Source organism: Hyposmocoma kahamanoa, unplaced genomic scaffold (genome assembly GCF_003589595.1).
Source record: "Hyposmocoma kahamanoa isolate Upper Pololo Valley unplaced genomic scaffold, ASM358959v1 151, whole genome shotgun sequence".
Classification (NCBI taxonomy): domain Eukaryota; kingdom Metazoa; phylum Arthropoda; class Insecta; order Lepidoptera; family Cosmopterigidae; genus Hyposmocoma; species Hyposmocoma kahamanoa.
In genome coordinates, this window is record NW_020653535.1 from 155,105 (window position 1) to 162,874 (window position 7,770).

The following is a 7,770-nucleotide window of genomic DNA, read 5'->3' on the forward strand; positions in this document are numbered from 1 at the left end:
TCTCTCAAACGTCTCCAATACTTTCTTCCTTTTCACACCAAAATTATGCTTGCGCAAACTCTTTTACTCCCTATTCTTGACTATGCCGACGTTTGTTACTTGGATGTGACCGAAGACCTTTTAAACAAACTAGAGCGTCTACAGAACCTGGCTATCAGATTTATTTTCGGTCTCCGAAAATTTGATCACGTTTCCGAATTTCGTGCTCGGTTAAAATGGCTCCCAATCCACCTTCGCCGTGATGTGCATATCCTGTCCACCCTTTTTAAAATACTTCATGACCCAAATTCCCCTTCCTACCTACGTTCCCGGTTCCAACTGCTTCCCCCTCCTAGCCGCTCAAGGCGTCCGTGCATCACTAAGATGCTCGTTCGTCCTAGTTGTAAAACAAATTTCTTTTACAACTCCTTTTCCTCTCGTGCAGCGCAGCTGTGGAACAGACTCCCTTCCCATATTCAGTCTAGTCCGTCAATTGCTTCCTTCAAGAAAAGGTTGACAGCGCACTTTCTTGCTGAACTCTCTTAATAATCATCATATTTGTATATGTGTAAGTTTATTGATACAATGTATTATACGTTATGTAGTCTATTTATTTATATACTATTTTAATTATTTAACGGTAATTTTATATATGCATATTTTATACATGTAGATTATCATCTTTTGTTATCTCTTTTGCACGCCGTTCCTCGCTTAAAACCTTTGCTCTCACTGCCTTGGGTTGGCTGGAAGAGATCTCTTTTAGAGATAAGTCCACCTTTGCTCACCTTATGTTATTTTTTTTTTGTTTCTGTTTATTTGTTTGGTGCAATAAAGAATATTATATTATAGAAATTTAAAAAACCAAGGCAATACATTGTGTGATGATTTTTTCTTTATCTTGTAACGAATTTCGGTTTTATAGGTCAATCCCGCATACAGCATACAATTTGCATCAGCTCCAATCAATTTGAACAATGTGAGGATGTACAAATTATACGAAATCGGGTGGGGACGAGTCGGGGCCCACCGTTCCTGGTTAAGCGTGAATCGTTTACGTTGATCGATCTCTCCCATTACATTACTGTTCAAAATTCCATTACATAACCGGTATGATTATATTTGTACGTTTTACGTCATAAAGATAATAACATATCAAAGATGAATGGAATTGTAATGTCATAATTTATATTATGAAAGTATTTAAGGTAAATTTGTAATATTAAATTTCTACGCATTAAAATATAATGTACTACAATAATAATGATGACAAAATAAATCTACAAAGTTTACCCTGATATTGCGACGATGTAATAAAAATACCAATATACATATACTCTTGCCTTGAATAGGTCCAAATTGTAGTTTCCGGTAAACACAGTATGGATATCAGTAGTGTATTTCATTCCTTTGCCGTAACATTATGAAAGAGCTAGATAGAAATGGATGGTATATCATGTCACATATGAATGGAATATACCCAGAAGATGCCTATTCAGACGCATCCTAAAGATAGGTTGTATGTGCTTGGAAACAAACTCGCAATTATTGGAAATTGCAGAATTGGCAGAAAATTCCATTCTTATGTAAAATACCGCGGTAAGATATTTATTACTGATGACAATCAGTGAATAAGTATGTTCATATGAGATAGAACTACAATGTTATTTAAGCCATAACCAAAATATACATGTTTGAAAGACGACGTAATGACAAATATAGTAAATATAGTATATTGATATTATAAAAAATATATGTATATTAAAATGGTTTAAGAGCAGATTAATTAAAGTGGAGTAGAGGTAAATATATCTAATACGGAAGACAATATTGGAAGAGGACGGCCAGGAAAGACATTCCCAGATCAAACCGAGAATGTTATTAAAAAAACTGGAATGCTTAATGATAAAAACAGGAGATCTTGTATGAAAAGATTAATGAACGTATCTACGTGAAGCAAGAGAGTCTGCTGGGATCTTGTAAAGTGGAAATCTATAGATTTATAGATTTTTCCCAACCAGAATTCAAAGACATGAGTATACATAATTATTATCATGTATGTCAGAAACTGGTAGGTACCAAAACTAAGTAATGCCAATCAATCTAATATCTTGTGGCTTAAACTGCAATTAATCCTAGATATTGAGTGAACAGCTGCACCAATTAACGCTTCCAGGGAATACTGATTGTCTGCTCAGTGCCTGCGCTAGTACGGTATTTATCTATATAAATAACAATCAATTGTTGTCGAGAACAGAAGACGTGGATGAGAAACTTATAATGAAGATTGCAAATGATTTTTCTTCAACAGTGAACATCATAATAACAACAATGCAGTAAGATTGTACGTTTAACACAAAACTGGTTATTGACCGTTAACTTTCCATACCAGAAACATCTGGCTTATAATGGTTAGTCAACCTAAATTGAAACAATATGGTACGAAAAATTGAAGTCCAATGATTACATAACTTAACGTTAGCAATGTAAGATAAATGTTTGCAATGTTAGTTAAATGCTACATGAAAGCCTAAAAGCGTATAAATAATATTTGTGACGCACGCTCTGGGTTGTGTCAAATAACACACCAACTAGTAGAAGACTAACTGTGGGAAATAAAAGGTGGCTAGGTAATTGACTATTTACTTATTTACTCCGTTCGTATTCTAAAACTCTACTCAATGCTCAAGTAAGTATTTGAGTATGGTTTAAAGCACTCGAAATCATACTCAAGTCCCTGCCATTAGGGTCGTATTTCCAGTGCTTGTGTTGCCAGTGCAATCCTGACTTGAGCATTGAGTAGAGTTCTAGAATACGACCCGTAATCTCCGAAACGAAGCATCTTTTTTGGTCTTGTGCATTCTCTTGGTAATCATTAGCTTGAAGTTCGCGCAGATCCTCTTCCACTGGAGCGACTACCTGGCCTCGATCTAGTGGATCGAGACAGATAAACTTTTTTCACGTACCAGTCTTCTTTTCTGCATTCAAAATGGCTGAACCAACCTAGTTTTTTGGCTTCATTAATGTTTGGCTGCTGTTAAGAAACCAAGAAAGATATAAAATGGTTCGACCCTATAAAAAACGACTTATAGTATGGTATATAGAATTGACGACAGCTATTAATTACCCGTCTGATAAAATGCTCCCAGACAATAAGCAGGAACAAATGATTTTTCTTATTGTATGGAAGGCATATACTATAATGCTTTTTGCCAATCGGTTAAAGGATTTGCTAATAGACGTATGGTAGTCGTGCTGGAAGGACCTTTCATGCACCCTATAATATATGATTTAGACAACACTAGCCCGAAAAGACAGTACATTAATTCTTTTTGTTTATCGGTAAGCGATTAGCTGGTTTTAATCTAAGAAAATTTATTGTGCAAAGTGACAAAATTAACTCCGAAGCACTATCATTGATCAAGACAAGAACCAATTTTGAAAAGTTCGTTTCCTAAAGTGGTCCTTCCTGGATCTTCTCTCTTCAATCTCTTTATCAAGAATACTGATTGGCCACCGAGTTCTTCCGTAGTATTAGCGAATCGTACCATTAACTTATTTTATTTTGTTACAAAATTACGTTGTTTCATTAAGCGTATCCCAAAGTAAATAACTAAAGCACTTGTGCTATGGAAATCGGAACCAACGACGGTACCACAAATACCCAGACTCGAGTAAAATATAGAAAGTTAGTTTTTCTACATTGACTCGGGTGGGGATCAAACTCAAGACTTCAAAGATAGCGACACCATGAAAACCAGTGTGAGAGGTCGTACAAAAGATACAAAATATCATAGACAGATATTAACGCCTAAACTCTGATAGATAAATTTTCTTATTAAATCTCAATTAGCTCTTAAATGCCTAAATTTTTTATTGAAAAAATAAAAACATGATATACAAAACGCTTAAAAATAAAGAATAGATTAGATTAAACGTATCTTGACGATAGAATGCCAAAATTCTGGCACCGTTTTCCTTATTTTGCCGTTTTTCTAAGAACACTAATTGACAGGACAAACAATCGTGCGCCCGATGTTAAGCGACACGCCTGTCCGTAAAAGTTGCAATGTCACTCAGAGCTTTAAATCCCAATTATCTGAGGGGCATTGCAGCTATGCCCGTCACCCTGAAACATAAGTTGACAAGTCTCATGTGCCTGTAACTTCACCAGCACCCTTCAAACCCGAAACGCATTAATGCTCACATTACTAGGCGGCAGAAATAGGTAAGATGGCGGTACTTCCCTGGACGAACCCTTCCACATGGAGCTCTACTGCTACTAAATTCTAGCTCTGCTAATACATTGGTTACTAACCATTTCATCTCCATAAAGTACTTACGTGTGTATAATTTAGTTGTTTAAAAATTTAACGACTGTAATTAAACTCTCGGTAATGCTCTCAGGAGACTAACCGTTGAGTGTTGCCTTTAAACACAACTCAAATAATAATGTGCCTCAAGTATGCACTAAAGCAGGGTCCTTGTGATATTAAAGCTCTTCACCGAGGGCGGACTCAAGTGCTTGGAATACTTGTAAGTTTTTGCACACAGGTGTCCCTTTATAGGCTGGTTCATTTCTTAGGCAAATTGATAAAGTAGTAAAAAGTAAGCATATAGAGTAATTTGATAGCGTCTTCGAATTGAAGAAATAAAACCTGACAGATTGAATGTAGATTTAAGACTTTGGTTATTTACTAAATGATTATCATTAATAATACCCACTGTATAAATTTTTTTTCAAATTTTGTTTTTTTGTTTCTTCATTTTTTACAAAACTCGGGGAGCATAATATTAGTAAACAAAATAAGGCTATGTACATTAAAAACAGAATATGACCAAAAAATTAAGTTGACGTAGTGTTCGTTGGGGGTATCGACGTGAAAGTGACGAAAATAACACGAATTACATGAAACAAATTCTGTATACGTGTGAAATTTTATATTATACTATATAAGCACAATAAAATATCGAGTACTTTCATTCGTAGAATCTTTAAGCCTATATCCTGAAACGTTGCCATTTCACAGATGTGACATTGTTACCACCAAAGACACGAAGTACAGGTTTCTTACCACTGTATGAATTGTACGGTATTAGGGTAGATAGATCTATTTTTTAAGCTGTCATTTACCGCTGGCCTGTTAATCCGTCACCAAGGAGCGTTTTTATGATACCAAATGACGGAATGAACAAGTTGTGCGCTTGGTGGTAGGCAACACGACTATCCATAATAGTTGTCGATATCCCGAGAAATAGGGTTGACTACCGGGTCCGCAGAGACAACGGGCTCGCTTGAGTTACTCAAGCAAACACATAACACGTGAACACGTTCGTCTGCCTCGGTAGCATGTAGCCGGGATGTTTGTCCCTTGCGCAGCTAGCGCGTGTTAGTAGCGGTCTAGACGTGGGCCTGTAGCGAGGAGACGCGCGGGCCACGTGCGTTGCCCTTAAAGTCGGAAGCTATTTTCGGACATGGTCGCAAGACACACAATGTCTGTTGGCATCTCTGGCACTAACTCGGAGAGCTAGTAGAGGATGAGCTAGATATCCTCCGGTCTCTCCAGCGTGAAACTGGCGAGATGCCCTTTTTCGGCGTCGAGAAGTGAGCATGTCTCACAGCTCCGCCACCAAGAGGAGATTTGGTAGTGGACTTTAGAGTTGAAGACTTAGTGGTGGCAACCGTTAGTTGCGCAACGGAGAAATGAGCGTGCCTACGGCTCCGGTACCTATCTGGAAAATAGGAGGGTACTGTACGTGCATTCGGGAACTACCCTGTGAGAACCGTATGAAGTCCGTGTAAACAGGCTGATCTGGTGTCAGGACCTGACTGTGTAGGTCCCTGTGCGGGCTTGCTTGCACAGGTTGTAATGCCCCTCCCTTATAACCAAGAGCTTGATAGGGTCACTATAAACAAAATTTATATAGATAAAATTATAGAGATAAGAGAAGAAGAAGCTGTCCGTAACAGTTGCAGTGCCACCCAGAACTTTAAATCACCAATACCTGAGGAGTAGCAGAAATAGGAAAGGTATACTTCTACAGGCGAACTCTTTCACAAGGAGCCATACTGCTACAAAGATGAATGGGTAGGGTAGCTTGTAAAAAGGCCAATCAATTGGGATAACAGGTGTTCGAATGTCGACCACATGACGGGATACCTATCAAAATATCATAATAGATGAGTATTAAATATGACAGGGTTCGATATTGAAAATATTTGGTCAAACAATTGTATTGCATGGAAAATAAATTTGGAAAATTTGAATGTGTTCTCTAGATACATAAAATATTTATTCAATACATAAGAAACATACATTAATAAATACTTTACAAACAAACGTAAACATTAACACTATTTGAGATCAAAGTTCCAATTTCACATTTACAGAGGTTTAAAAAATAAGAAACTGATCTAGTTTATAAAAGGGCTCGCATAGATACCGTAAACCTTGACAGACTATAGGGGTGTCATTGTCTCAGTACCACTTGTTGACAGATAAATATCTACCACTTTATCTATTTCTGCCGCCAAGCAGTAATATGAGCGTTAATGTGTTATGGTTTTCAAGGGTGCTGGTGAAATTACAAGCACATGGGACTTGTCAACTTGTGTCTCAGGGTGATGGGCGCAGTGGCTTCCTCAGATCTTTGTGATTCAAAGCGCTGGATGGCTTTGCAACTGTTATGGACAGGTGTGTCGCTTACCACCAGACACACGATTCGTTCTATCACGAGATGTTCTAAAAAAATACGTTTACGATTTTATTTTCAGCCTTACATTCAAAATGATTTTATTTCGGCTTTTGACAGCACTCTGCACTACGGACAAAGCCATTAAAAAGAACATTTAATTGTTAACCAAACTAGGAGATACACAGGGTTCTTGTAAAATAATAATAACCTCTCAAGACTATTATTACTAACATCATAAAAAAACAACTTTTGTTCCACTATATTTTGTTCTATTTGACCTGTATTTGATAGTAAGGTACAAATAAATTCAAACGTGCAGCCTTCCACAGTGCCCACTCTCACCCCCGCTACTGCGTTTTGCATTAGATTGGTATTTACGCTCTTTCTATTAAAAATCATGGAACAAAAGTTCACAATGCTGGTAGTATAGTCCTGCGTTGTTGTTATTATTTTACAAATAACCCTGGATAAATAAACAGACGGTTATAATTCCTATTTTAGCAACAAAGTTTAATTTATTACATCACGCAAAACAAGGGTGAGTCGGTGAAAACGCGATCATCTCGTTAATTCGGCCGTAAAACATTCCGACGACAAGTGGCAATAAGACTCTTATTTATAGACCATTTGGATTTCAAGTGCCTTGGATAGAAATTATTATTTAATTAAATAAAGGGATTATTGAGTTCGTGCTTAAATTTTGTTCAACCTTCCGTGTATCGTCCTCGCCACTAGATTTAATATCCACAATCAACAATACAATGGCTGCAATTTTCCATAAATATGACACAATTTTCTAATGATTAGATTCTATTTTGTGGTGATGAATTTACGAAAGCTGTAATCAAGGTAGAGATATAAGGAAACGGAAAGTGATAAAGTCCAAAAATGGCGTAAAATAAACAAAACAAAGAACATCAAAATGAGCTGTTATAAAATGGTTAAGGCGCTGGTTTTGAACCGTTACAAGTGGACGACGCTATACCGACAACAGCCTGGTCGTTAAATAGAGTGATAATGATAATAAAAAACAAATACAGGTACGCGATTTAAATCCGGAAAAATAGTTTCATTTCCTAGAATGATAATGCATTA